General features: G+C 40.7%; 1 protein-coding gene across 2 annotated transcripts in view; it reads right to left on the minus strand.

Annotated features, from left to right (window-relative positions):
• Positions 1-15,113, minus strand: part of LOC122794329 (mucin-3A-like) — a 1,511,548-nt gene that overhangs the window by 1,495,736 nt on the left and 699 nt on the right. The window lies entirely within an intron of this gene.

Raw genomic sequence — 15,113 nt, forward strand, 5'->3', positions numbered from 1 at the left:
AGGTGGGGTGCCAGTTTGTTCTGTAGTTCATGTAGAACGCAGCCTGGGATGTTGTCTGGTCCCATGGATGTTGTGTTCTTGGCTTTGAAGAGTGTGTTTTTTACCAGTGCAGCCATGATTACAGGAACTTTGCATTCTTCCGGTATAGAGATGGGCTCTTTAGGGGTGAGAGGGGGGGGTAATGTTAGCACTGAACCTATCTGCCAGGATGTTGGCAATATGAGTTGGTTCTGTATATTTAGTGCCATTGTGCTGTAACTCAGAGCAGATCTGAGTGTTGCCATTGAGATTCTTGACATAGCTATAGAATGCTTTGTGATTGTATTTAGAATCAGTGGTGATTTTGTTTTCGTAACAAGTTTTGGAGGATTTTTTGAGGGATCTCAGCTTCTTACTGAGCTGATGAGGGAGTTCCTCCAATCATGGGATTTTTACTCTTTTTTGCAACAGTTTCTTTCTTCTGTTGTAGAGGGGGCCACCAGATTGGCTTCCTTTTTTGGAGGATAGCATCTTGGTTCTGTCTGGGATAGCATGATCCATGCACTCATGTAAGTGCTTATAAAGTGCAATTGTGTAGGATTCAGTAGTCATAACTGTATTGTCCATCTGCATGGGTGTCATGAAGTTCACCACTTCTGTCTTAAAAAGCATGAAGTTGGCTTTAGAGAAATGTTTTACCATGGTTTCCTTAATGGGGGGTGGTGACAGGATGTGGATATATAGGGTAATTAGCTTATGGTCGGATCGGACCAATGAGGCGTTGAATTCTAGTGTGGAACACCGGTCACTCATGTTGGTAATGACTAGATCTAGGATATTGTTGCCCCTGGTGGGAGTGTGGATAAGTTGATCCAGGGCATTGGAGTTTATGAATTCCAGAAAGCGTTAAGTGAAAGAGTTGGTACATGAGTAGTTTTCCCAGTTAATGGTGGGGTAGTTGAAATCGCCCATTATTAGGGTGTTTGGTTGAACCCTAATATTTTCCAGTACATCAAGAAAAGAGGAGCGGGAATCCAAGGGCATGGTGGGTAATCTGTAGCAAGCTACAATTTGGATTGCAGTTTTGCCCAGAGTTAGTTGCACTTGGATAACCTCGGCTGCATTATGCTGAGCAACTAGCCTAGAGGTGTGGATATCCTTAATGAATATGGACACACCTCCACCTTTGGTGTTCTGATCCAGGTTACATGGCTAGAAAAGTGTGGTATGAGTTATAGCCTGGTAGTGCAGGGGTGCTCTTTGGAGCCTTGAACCAGGTCTCAGTCACTGCACAGATACTGATGTTCTCCATTTTAAGGAGTGCCTCGAGTGAGTGCATTTTGAGATTTACACTTCTAGCATTGAGTAGCATCACCCTCAGTTTTTGCTTGCCTGTTCCTTTTACAGTGGTGAATTTGTCATTTGAACCTTGCCTAAAAAAGGCATTATAGGGGCGGCAAGAACCTTAGCCAGTATCCGGCATCCCAGGGGTGACAGGTGCAGGCCATCTCTGGCAAAGCATTGTGGTCTGTCGACCATGTCATCCCAGGCAGACAGATACTGGATCCCTGAATGGCACCAGAAGCTTAGCCAATTGTTGAAGTCAATCATTTTGTCTTTGTACTGTGCATCATTCTGGGTGATGGCAGAATGCTACTCAGGGCTAGCGTCATAACTGCCTGGACTACAAGATCGGAGAGCTCTTCCATGTCTCTTTTCATGTAGTCCAGGGAGGTACTTCTCAGGACGTTCACACCAACATGGACAATGACAGAGTCATACTTGTACTTGTTGTGGAGTGACCTGAGTGTGTGGGTTATGTGGCGGATCCTGGCACCTGACATGCAGCTGACAGTAACCTTCTCCTTGTTTAGCCTGGTGAGTGGGACATCAGCGTGCCTGACTATAGAGTCACCTATGACTAGTGTGTTGGGTACATTGTTTTGCCTTATTGGCTGTGGTTGAGTGGCACACTGAGTCTGCGCGCTATGTGTCATTTGGGTTGTGTTGGGGGATGGAGGTTGCTTGCGTTTCTGCTTTGGAGGTCTCTGTTGCTTAGACAGATTATTATTGAGAGCCTCCGCAAATGTTTTTGTGTTACTATGTGTGGATTTTGGTGGTGTAGATTTAGTGAGACTATGTGATAAGTGTGGTGTGGTGCAAGTGTTTATCTTCTCCTCTTGACTGTCAAGTTCAGTCTTGATTGGAGAGAGCTTTACCTCCAGTTTGGCTAGATAAGTGCATCTCTCACATGTTATAGTGTTGGGTGGTAGGAGGAGAGGGTTGTCTGTGTACATGAGGCAATTTCTACATTGCCCCAAGATGCCCAGATTCATCAGATAGACAGGAGAGAACACTGGGAGCTGACCCTTGGACATGCTTGAATAAAAAACAATTTTCCTCTAGATAAGTGAGGAAATTGAGTACAAGAGCTGTTTTTCTCTAAGCAAGTGAGGAAAGTAACTACAAAAACTGTTTTCCTCTAGGTAATAAGGAAGGTTGAGTGCTGTAGTAATTAGTAGGTTATTTAGTGCTTACAAGTTCTGAACAAGTGCTGATCATGAATAAGCAAATTCACATGCTAAAACTAAGAATCTGTATCTGGACTAAACTAGTTTCAGGAAAGGGGGGAAACAAATTCAAATGCGGGCTTTTAAATCAGAAAGTTGACAGAGATGGAAAAACTGCTCAAATGGCCAATAACTACAATTTCTGGGCCAGAACCACTCCTTATGTGGTAGATAGGTTACCACTCCCACTGATAAGCTAGAAGGCTTCCCTCCAACACAGAAAGCTTGGGGGGGGGGGCTCAGAAGCTTACATACAGTCCTGGATAGAGCAAATCTGAATCTGGACTACACTAGTTACAGGAACGTTTATATATACATATATACATATATATATATATATATATATATATATATATATATATATATATATATATATATATAGATATATGTGTGTGTGTGTGTGTACAGAAAAGTAGCTAAAACAGCAGTAAAAACAATTCAAATGCAGTGCAAGCTGGCACACTTGAGTATGTAGCAATGTTAGACAAACAGTTTAAAAATGCAATTAAACTAAAAATGAGTAAAAACAAGTGCAGAAGGAGTCTATTAGGTAGAATGAGGTAAAGAGATGGGGCTGGGGCGAGTGTCCCAGATCAAATCTACAGTGAGGGCGGGCAACTGCAAAAGCCTCCACATTTAAACAACAAGACAGGAATAGGGAGAGTGGGTATGGGAAAACCAACACCTTCAGCAGAGATCTGAAAAGCTATACAGTGAAGCAAAAATAACAGTGCACAACTCTGAAGTCAGCCAGCAATGATATAAAATTAGTCAAACAACAATTACCAGTACACAATTCTGAAGTGCCAGAAAAATATACTCAGCTCTGTATATTTCCAGATAGTTTGAAGAGCACTCTGTCAGGACACAGGAAGGCTCCAGCAATGATCTTCCACAAATGGGGTAATCTTTGCTGTGTCCTATTTGCATCTCCCCTCAACAACAATTGCAGCAGGTTCTTTGCCCTTATCCCACCTCAGGACATTCACCAAGAGATACTCTAGTCAGTGTCTCGCCCTCCAGTCTCCTTTACCCTTATCCTCCCCTGTCTCTCACCCTGAAGTTTCTTCAGAAAGCACTTCAGTTGAAGAGCACAGTGATTCTTATTGCTCCCTTCTGGCCTTGTTAAGTGTGGTTCCCTTTCCTTTGGTCTCACCTAGTACATCCTCCACTGGATCCCAGTCTAGACCTACTATCTCACCCATCAGACAAGATTCACTGGATCTTTGCAAGCCTCAAGTTGACTGCATAGTTTCTCCATTTCCAGTGATGGCTAGACATTCCGAACTTTCTTCCCAAGTTTGAAAAATCCTAGTCTCATCTCATAAACCTTTGACTAGGAATATTTACAAAAGCAAATGGTAAAAGTTTTCTTTTTGTGCTCATCAGAGAGAGTTAGATCCTTTTACTGCCCCACGTCTTGCTATTCTAGATTTCCTTGTCTTGATTTTCCCAGATGAGGCACGTTTTTACACTATCAAAGTTCAGTTAGCAGCCATCTCCAGCTATCACATTGGAGATAATGCTTCTCAATCTTCAGAGTCATCTAAATTGTGTAAGGCTTTTCTTAAGAGTAGCTTTTTATTTATACCTCCAATAAAAGACCCTACTTCACTTTGGGACCTTACTATGGTTTTGCAAACTTTAGTACATGCTCCCTTTGAACCATCAGATAAAGTAGATCTCAAGTTTTTTTCCTGAAAAACTGTCTTTCTGCTAGCTAGTACTTCTGCAAGATGAATATCTGAACCCCCAGCGCTGTCTTCCAAATCACAGTATTTGATTTTTCACAAAGATAGAGCTATTTTAAGCACAGACCATTCCTTTCTACCAAAGGTTGCCTCTGAAACCAACATCAGTCAAGTGATCAGTTTGCCAGTTTTCTTCCCTAGTTTATAAAATAAAGGAGAATACACCTTTCATCTTTTAGATGTACATAGACAACTTTGTTTTTACCTTCACAGGACCAAGGAATTTAGGAAAACTGATCAATTATTTGTCTCCTTCACTAATAATAGAATGGGAAAACCAGTTTCAAAAACTAAACAGGCTAAATGGATAACAGATTGTATCTCTTATGCTTATTCCTTGAGAGGCATAACTTTACCAAGACAGACAAAGGTGCATTCAACCAGGTCAATGTATACATCAGGTACTTTTTGGGCTAGAACATCCATTGATGATATTTGAACAACTGCCATATGGTCTGATACCCATACCTTTATTGCTCATTACAAATTGTACATCATCCCCAGAAAAAGAGCTGCTTTTGCTTCCACAATTCTCCAGAATATCCTTCCATGAAGGCCACCCGAGGTTACCGTAGCTGGGAACTCAGAATATCCTTCCATGAAGGCCACCCAAGGCTACCGTAGCTGGGAACTATGTCCCATTTGTTGAGGAATGAGTGAAAATTACATCAGATAAAGAAGGTATCTCACCATAATGTTCTATCTGTGTTGTCCATTTTCATTATTCCTCAGCCTCCCTCCTTCCTTCTTCCTGTCCATGTCTTTGGGAGAGACCTAACAAAATTATTGATAAGAATTATAGTTCCTGTTTGAGCTCCTGATCTTTCAGCTATCACTTTTCTGTCATAGCATTGCTATTGAATTTTCTGATAATAATTCATATAATAGCAGCAAACTTGATCTGGGGTATTGTAGTGGTCAGGGGCATTGTGGGTAAGGGAGGAGCTCGAGAGTTGTATCCTAGAATCTATAGAAGGGGGACAAGTCAGATCTGAGGGTCAGATCTGTACCCATTCATTAAGGAAGAATGAAAATGGACAACACAGGTAAAACATTAGGTAAGAACTGATTCAAAGGAGGTACTTCTGTCCTGTCTAGAGGTACTTTTCCCAAATTTCCCTGAGAAACATCTTCCAGAGTGTCTCCCTGACCCAAAGAAGTTGGTTCTCCCATGACAGGGATTGGACACTTCAACAGCCAAAGAGGAAGTGGCTGACTGCCAGCTCTTAGTAGCTGAAAGTTCTTCAAAAGTGGAAGCCTAAGAAGCAAGACAGTGGTCTGAGGAACAACAAATGGCCATTACAGGATAACAAACCATTGGCTGAGCCACTAACTGAGCCTTTGATGTTGGCAAAGGCTCTTTACTTTGTTTTTTCTTTCTAGGTGTAGTGGGAGAAGAGCCAGCAGAAGCATAGTAATTAACCTTGCTGTAGCCAATGAGCAAGTTCCAAAGCTGCTTACAGTCGCTGGAATGAATCAGTCAGAATGTACGTTGTCAAGAAAATGCTCACAAAGCACACACATGAACATGAACACGCACACAGACACACACACACACACACACACACACACACACACACACACACACACACACACACACATACATACACACATACATACACATACACACACACATACACACATACACATATACACACATACACACACACACACATACATACACACATACACATACATGCACACATATACACACACATACACATACACATACACACATACACACACACACACACACACACACACACACACACACACACACACACACACACACACACACACACACACACACACACACACACACACTTCCTTCCATAATACATTTTCACATTAATTGCACCAGAAGTACACTATAATCCTATCAGAAACACTTCTGAAAAGAACAGACATCACACTGACAGGAAGAAGGCAGGTAGGTTGCCACAAAGTGTACAGAAGCAAGAAAACATACATTAATGTTTTCTCCCCATTTGAAACACTTCTCAACCCTAAACATTCACAAAAATCAAAAATGTATAGAAGTGCACATTTTATACACAAATTGCACCCAAATGAGATAATAGAGTTAAATTAGAAGTCCCTGACAGGAAACGTCTGATATTGGGGAAAAAGGTCAGTTTTTTTTTTTTTTTTTTTTGTAGATAGGAAAAGACGTTTTAAGCCACAATTTAAAAAATATATATGTTTCTTAGAAAGGTAAGAAATTCTATGAGTAAGGGATCCCCACTGGGGACTTATCTGCTAAAAAAATGAAACCTGTAGCCAATTGCTGCTCCTCTGAAGCATCAGAGCATCTGCTTCTCAAGGCAGCAAGAAAGTACTGAAGATTGTTTCATTCTGATTGCTGATTTTCCACCACTGGGCTGTCCAATCAGCAGTCAGAGAGATAAAGTGCTGGAAAGAGCCAGAGCTTCATGAAGCTGGGTGGTTCTTGTATCCTTGGCAGGATACAACTGATATAGCCTACTGCAGCACTGTGAATGATAAAAATATTAAGATATATTATATAAGGTAGTAGACAAGGAATTGCACATATTCTAGTAAAAAAAAAGATTTAAAAAGACAACCATTGGATGTATTCTGTGCTAAAACCTAAAGGCAAACTTGCCTCAACTCAGAAAATTATGTGTACAATTTAATGTTTTTGGAAAATTTATAGCAACCTTGAGATGTCCGCAACAAGCATAGGTTGATGTAATATTTATTTTATTTGACATTTGTTTTCTGAGAAAGTCCAACCTGGAATGAAGCCAGCTTTCATTGAAGGCCTGGTGAGAAAAGCTCTGATGCATGTCTCTAATGTGGGAGAAAACTGCAGCATCCAAAGGAAACCCACACGGACACAGGGTAGACATGCAGACTCCGCGCAAAAGGCAGCCCAGCCAAGATTCAAACCAGAGAACCTCTTGTTGTGAGGCAACCACTGCACCACTGCACTGTCCAATAATATTATCTACTGAGGATAATACTGTCTTGAGTAAAGTATTGGTACTAAATCATTTTCCTGGTATTTCCTCCTTGGGACCTGGTGGCCTTCCTTATACCTTTTATGAAGTAAATTATATTTCCATACTTAAAATATTTTGGGTGGCCACAGTGGTGCAGCAGTTAGCACTGCCACCTCACAGCAAGATGTTTTCCAGTTCGATCCTCAGCTGGAGTGCCTTCTGTGCAGAGTCTGCATGTCCTCCCTGTGGCCACATGGGTTTCCTCCGGGTGCTCCAGTTTCCTCCCATATCCCAAAGACATGCTGTAGGTGGATTGGACACTCTAAATTGGCCCTAGGTGTAAGTGTGTGCATGTGTGTGCCTTCTATGGAAGGTTGGGTGCTGGGCTGGCAACTTGACACCATAAAACTCCACTACCAATCATGAGCGGACAGGTTATCCACTGTGGCGACCCCTAACTGGGAAAAGCCGTAAGAAGAAGAAGAATTGAATGAATGTTTACAAGCTGGATCTTTACATAATGCTATTTGTCAATGAACTGAAAGATTTTATAAAAATAAGGAAAAAATTACTTCAGTAACTGGAGACAACTTGCTCTTAATAACATAGAGTCTCAGTATCAAAGCAAGTGAGCTGCCTGTTGAGGCACTGACACTACATTTTCATGAGACACCTGCAACTTGCACTCTATGGATCCTGTCGTGGTTTTCTATCTGTGTTACCAGATATGGGTTGATTTTTAATGCATTTAGCTTTTGAGTGATGCCAGCCTGGGGAATAGTGCTGAAGGCCTTGGCTGGGTCAAGATACACCGTATGTATTGCATGGGTACAGTGTACAAATTGCATGACCTTTTCAAATAATTTTGCAAGATTCAGTGAGCAGAATGCACCATTCATAAAATCAAACTAAAAGAGGTGGAGTCAAATAAATGTCTTGATAATATAGTTTATGAGGTCAGTTACAATATGTTCATGGCTTTACAGATGAGGCATGTAAGACTGATACTTCTGTAATTACATAGGTAAGTAATAGTTCAATGTAGTTACAGTCACTAAAATATGTATTCTTTGTATAAGTGTCTCTTATATGTGCTTTCGATACTTTTTTTGTTTTACTCTCATCCTGGGCTGAACCTAAAAACCAACAAAGAAATCAGTGTTTTACTATGATTAATAAATTTAAATAAACAAACAAGCAAACTAACAGTACGCTCTGTTTTAAAGGTATCCTCGCTTTAACAGCATCTGTTGTACACGATAGTGTTCAGGACTGGCGCGCACATTTCTGAATAAGCTTATTAACCGAGTAGTATGGTCGTAGTCACATTTAATCTGCTTCTACTTATACTTTAGCGACTGCTGTTCTTTACTCCGCTGTCTAAAAGAGTGTACCGACGGCTAGCTGCTTGTTTAAAGCCCTGCTTAAAGGGATCGCTGCATAGAATAGCGCCCTTGCAGCAGTAGCAATAGATATTTGCTTATTTTAGTCTTCATTTAATCAACAGCCTTGCCTACATCTTAGCGACTGCTATTGTTTAGTGTTGAATTGCACTTGCTAGCTTAAAACCCTGCTTAGAGGATCGCTGCCTACATCTTAGCGACTGCTATTGTTTAGTGTTGAAATGCACTTGCTAGCTTAAAACCCTGCTTAGAGGGATCGCTGCCTACATCTTAGCGACTGCTATTGTTTAGTGTTGAAATGCACTTGCTAGCTTAAAACCCTGCTTAGAGGGATCGCTGCATAGGATAGCGCCCATGCAGCAGCAGCAAGTATTATCTGCTTACTTTGTATAGTGTTTAAACGCTCTTTAAAGGGCTTAGAGAGATCGCTGCATAGGATAGCGCCCTGCAGTAGCAGCAATTTTTATCCGCTTATTTGGACAGAGTTTAAACGCTCTTGCTAGTTTAAAACCTTACTCAAAGGGATCGCTGCATAGGATAGCGTCCATGCATTAGCAGCAATTATTATCTGCTTAATTTGTTCTTCGCTTAATCAACAGCCTTAATTAACCCTAGCGACTGCTGTTGTACTGTGTTTAAACGCTCTTGCTGTGTATAGCGTACACTATGATGATTATACTTGACTACTACTAGCACATTTTTATTAATATAGAAGGACTACTCCCCTAGCGCTTGACTAGTTTTATCTAGACATACCAAGGTACAACGAATTTATTAGGGACTTCATTACTTATTATATTTGTTAACTGTCCTAGTATCTACACATTTACTCATTGCGCTACACGCCAGCTTCCACGTGCGAGTGTTCTTCACACGCTTGGCTACTGCAGTTGTAGGACGCCAAGGCGCTATCATTGTATGAAACACTAACCCAAGAGAACGCTGTTAACATAGCAGTACCTACTGTGGAGATAATGTTTTTCCATCGACATTGTTTGTTCCTTTTACTTCATTTGTTATAGAGCCTAGTTACACACCTACAAGTCTATCTGGTCTGCAGTATTTCATTGTGTACTTAACATTGTAGTAGCTTCATTTGCTACATTATTTCCATTATGAAGTGTTTCTGATTTGCAAAATGTTACTGTGTTCATAACCATTGTGATACACTCCATTGTTACATTTTACTTAGTCATTATCTGCTCTGTTTTAGTATTTTGTGCCTACATCTCTTTTCACCTGTATATCTTCACTATTAAGGTATAGATGTTGTTACTATTACACTTTCATTAACCATCACTCTACTTTTCTTCTGTCTCCAGTTGTTTTTACCCTGCATATTCCCATTGGGACCTCGCCTAGTGGATACTTCCACCTAACTAGGTCACCAGACTCTACCTTGTTTTGTGGTCCCAATACTACCTCTCTGCTGCCTTAACCCCTGCTGGGAAGGTTGAACCAAGTCTCCTCCAAAGGACACTGAAGAAGTATGTGTATTTGCTGCTCTATGCTTCTGTAATTATACTCCTTGTTGAACCTGTATATGCTATCTCCCTGCCAGTACAGCCAGCGGCCTACATCCCCTTCATCCTTGCCTCTCTACTCCCATCCCTATCTAATTTCTCTACTCCTTACATGCTCCTTACATTCAGTCCTCTTTAGCCCTTACACTGCCTCAGTGGCCCAGTGTACTTCTACATTTAACCACCAGAGGGCACCCCCCACACTGATATTCCTTCTTACTTACTCCTTGCATATTTTTTTTACTAGCCTTTACCTTATTTTTACCTTTCTCCAAACTCTTAGCCCATTCTGCCTAGATTATCCAGAACCTACTCACTCTGTTACAGCTTACTTCCTGCATTCCATGCTCCACTGATTGGCTCTTCTCCTTCTCCTGTGCTTCCCGCTCCGTTCGCCCTCCGGGCTCACTCCGCTCCCCTACCCTGCCCCCAATTCCCACCCGCCCCCAGCACTCCCAGCTATATTCCTCTTATTACCACACCCACTTCCTCCCCACTCCAATCAAACACCAACACCCTGCACACACCCATTTTCTAATCACCCATAGTTACCACACCCTCTACTTAGCTACACTACAAACTCCAAGTCCAAACTTCAACTCTGACAATCAGCCCTATCTTTACCTTCTACTTACCTCTACCTCTTCTGCCACCTCCTTCCGTACACCACACTCCCCACTACAATCTAGGACAACTACATCACATCCTCCTATAATTATCTTTAAAAACAAACTTAATACTAATTGATTCTATACACAAAGTAATCATTAATAACATGCTTTTAAAACCTTCATCCATCTCTCTTTTACTACTACTACTTCTAAAACTTACCTTTCTTTACTACCTCACCCAACCCAGTACCTGCCAGCATCCACAACTCTATCATACTACCAACCATCTAAACTCCCCATACTCACATTCACACTCACCTATCTCTCCACATCTATATCCTATAAATCACCTCCTATCCTTCTCTTACAAAGTACTTACTTCTCATAGACTCCCCATCCTCTTAACTACCAGTAACCCCTTCTTCAACACAACATCTCCCAACCCATTTACTAAACTACTTAATTACTTTTCTAACCATATCCTTCATCTAGTCACCAGTCTCTTATCAGGTGATATCCATCCTAACCCAGGCCCCTCAACCTCTACTACTATACGTAAACCTCTATTACTTACTTCACTAAACTCCCAAAGCATAGTCAACAAATTAACAACCCTCCATGCCTGGATCACATATAATAAACCTGACATCCTATCTATTTCAGAAACATGGCTAAAACCCCATATAAAAAGCTCTGAAATAATCCCACCTAACTACTCTATCATTAGAAAAGACAGGTCCCATAAAAAAGGCGGCGGTGTAGCTCTTCTATTTTCTACTTCCTTGTCAATTACTCCCTTCAATAAACCTATTCCACAATTCAACAATGCTGAACTACTCATCACTCTCCTACAAGTCAACAAGCATAAACATATATGTCTTGCATCCCTCTATATTCCCCCAGGTGACAATATCTCTACATTAGAAGACATTCTCTCCTGGCTCTCCAGTAACATTAATAATGAAACCATAATCCTAGGTGATGTAAATATTAACTGGACCTCAATTCAATCTCCATCCAACCCCCTTAACATCAACCTATATAACTTTTCCCAACTAATCAACAAAGTAACACGTCCTTCTAAAAACCTTTCCTGTGGCAGTATACTAGACTGGATCCTTGTGTCACACCCACACTATTACTCTGACAGTGGTACTCTTCCCGATGCTCTAAGTGATCATATGCCCATCTTCACATACCGACTCCCTTGTATCTCTCTCCACCCCCACAATTATATTACCACACGCAACCACAAAAATTTCAACCCAACAACATTCTCAGATTCTTTAAAAGCAATCAACTGGAACACTCTTACGACACTACCCTTAGAAGACGCTGTTTCTCACTTTAACTCTACATTCTTAAGAATACTAGATTCCCAAGCCCGCCAAAGGACAAAACGAATAAAAATAATTCTGCTCCATGGCTTACCAGAGATACATTAGCAACCATGCCTTTAGAGACAAAGCCTGGGCACTTTATCAGAAAAGAAAGTCCCTGATTCCCACACTGAATACCGAACCCTCCGAAATAAAGTCAAAAAACTTATTATCTCTGACAGACAAAATTACTTCTTTACCCTCCAAAACAATAATAAAACAAATCCACAGAAATTCTGGAAAGGTATCTCCACCCTCCTTAACCCCAGCAAACCACACACCCCTTCCCCCGACCCAAATGCCCCAGATCTAGACCTGGCTACTGAATTCAACTCCTTCTTCATTGACTCTATTAGCAAACTAACTTCCTCTTTCCCTACCTCTACCATACCATCCAATACCCCCTCACCCTCTCCTGCCAAAAGCCCACCCTGCACTTCTCTTCCTTCCTCATTCCCATCTTCTCTAACTACATCCCATAACTCTTCTCCCTCTCTAACATCCTCATCATCCTCACCAACATCAAATACTTTGCCTCTTCACACAACTCCATTCTCATTAAAACCTATACCCATTTCTACAATAAAAACTACTTCATAAACTGAAGCCCGCACAAATGCACCTGATGATATCCCCTCATATTTCCTAAGCGTTGCTGCTGATGCAATTGCCTATCCCATAAGCATCCTCATCAACCGCCTCAATCCTAGAATGTACAGTGCCCCAACTCTGGAAACAAGCCTTTATCATCCCCTTCATAAAGGCGGTAATAACTGCAGTGTTAACAACTTCCGCCCCATTGCTATCTTGTCCCTATCTCTAAACTACTTGAAAATGTGTTCAACTTCAACTACTACCACATCTTTTAGACAATAACCTTCTCACACCTACACAACATGGCTTTAGCCAAATCATAGCACCATGACAGCCCTCCTCTCCTATCTAGAAACTGTAAATAAAGCTCGTGATTCCGGCCATATTGTCTCTACCCTACTACTTGACCTTTCTAAGGCTTTTGATACCATTTCACACAGCCTGCTATTAACTAAACTTTCCAAACTTAACCTTTCTTCCTCCTCTGTGAACTGGTTCTCCAGCTACCTATCTAACAGACACCAAGCTGTAAAATGGAAAAAGGCCACTTCCTCTTTTCTTAGTACCCACACAGGGGGTTCCCCAAGGCTCCATACTTGGTCCTCTTCTCTTTAACATTTTATAAACGACTTTCACAAATCTATTCCTTTCTCTAACATCATCCAATATGCTGACGATTCCACCATTATCTGCTCTGCCTCATCTACTCCTGAGCTTCTAAAGCTCACACAAGCAGCTTTCTCTATTACTGAGCATTGGATGGAAATAAACCACCTTGCTCTCAACGCCTCCAAAACTAAACTCATGGTATTTACCCCCACTAAAACTACTCCCTTTGATACAAACACATTCCTGATCACTAGTCAAAACAATTCAACCCTAGAACTCGTATCTGAAACCAAGTTACTTGGTGTTCAAATTGATAACCAACTTAATTTCAATTCCCACATACACCTAAACATTAAAAAAACCCACCAAAAGCTGGGTATGCTTTACCGCCAAAATCAATATCTCACAAAGACCTCAAAAATCACTCTGTCTTCTTCCTTTCTTATTCCTCCCTTCTCTATGGTTCACCTCTCCTAACTAATATTCAGACCTCTCTTAAAACAACTTTCCTCATGCTACAACAAAATCGCCAAGTTCGCCAACGGACACAGGTCATTCACCCATCACTGTTCCTCTCTCCAAAAACTACATTGGCTTGAACTTCCACATCAGCTCAATTACATTCAGCTTACCCTAGCCCACAAACTCATTAACAACCCCTCTCTTTGTCCCTCCCTGTCTTCTTCTTTTAAGTTTCACTTACCTGATAGAATCTTAAGGTCAAACAATCAAAACCTATTAGAAATACTTAAACCAAAGCGCCCCAGGCAAAACCTACTATCCTTTAACATAGCTCGTCTTTGGAACTCACTCCCACCATCTATTCGTACCATCTCTAATCTCTATTCATTCAAAAAATCTCTTCATACTCATCTTACGTCCCAATGGGAATGCTCTTGTTCCCATCCATCATAAAAATCTGGAACCCTTCATCCTTCATCCTCCATTCATTCTCTTCCTACTCAACAAAGCCTGTATACTTATTACTTTCTCGAATTCTAACCACACCATATAACAATATAATCCTACCTCTTTAATGCCATAACCTACCTCTCATTATTTGTACTTTTTCAATAATTCACATTTTCTAATGTACATCAAATGCAAAAGTTATGACTGTACTCTTTTTTTACATTGTATAAGTAGCCTAGCTATGTTGTTTTCAACTTGTCTGTTAGTTTGCATTAAGAAGCTTTTTAAATGTATGTACTTATTCTGTTTGTCTGTTCTTTTTTGGAGCTTTTCTCCCCAGGACTCCATTGAAAACGGGTTCTTTTAGGCCCAATGGACTATCCTGGTAAACCAACTGCAAATAAATAAAATAAATAAATAAAATAAATAATTAACTGACTAATAAAGCAATTAACGAGTCATGGTTCACTTGTTAAAGAGAAACACAAATTATTAAAACTATCTGAAATGATGGTGAATGACATGAGTGAAAGGGAAACAAACTGTACAGTAGTATCTTTTCTTTTATCTTTATCCGAATATTTTCTGCCTTGATTTCTAAATTTGGAAAGCTATTTGCTTTATGTAAACAGCGGACTGTGTGCTCAGAATGTTATATCCAGAAGAATGGTCTGACACTATATCATAGTCTTAATCATGTACCACAAAAAACATAGGTTGGTATTAGGCTCTTAAGATAATAGTAGAGAGCACAACAGACTAGTACCTCAGCTAGTTCAGCAATATGTACCATTGATCTAACCAGTGTTTATTCAT

Source organism: Protopterus annectens, chromosome 2.part1 (assembly GCF_019279795.1).
Source record: "Protopterus annectens isolate FY-2018-M chromosome 2.part1, PAN1.0, whole genome shotgun sequence".
NCBI classification, from domain to species: domain Eukaryota; kingdom Metazoa; phylum Chordata; order Ceratodontiformes; family Protopteridae; genus Protopterus; species Protopterus annectens.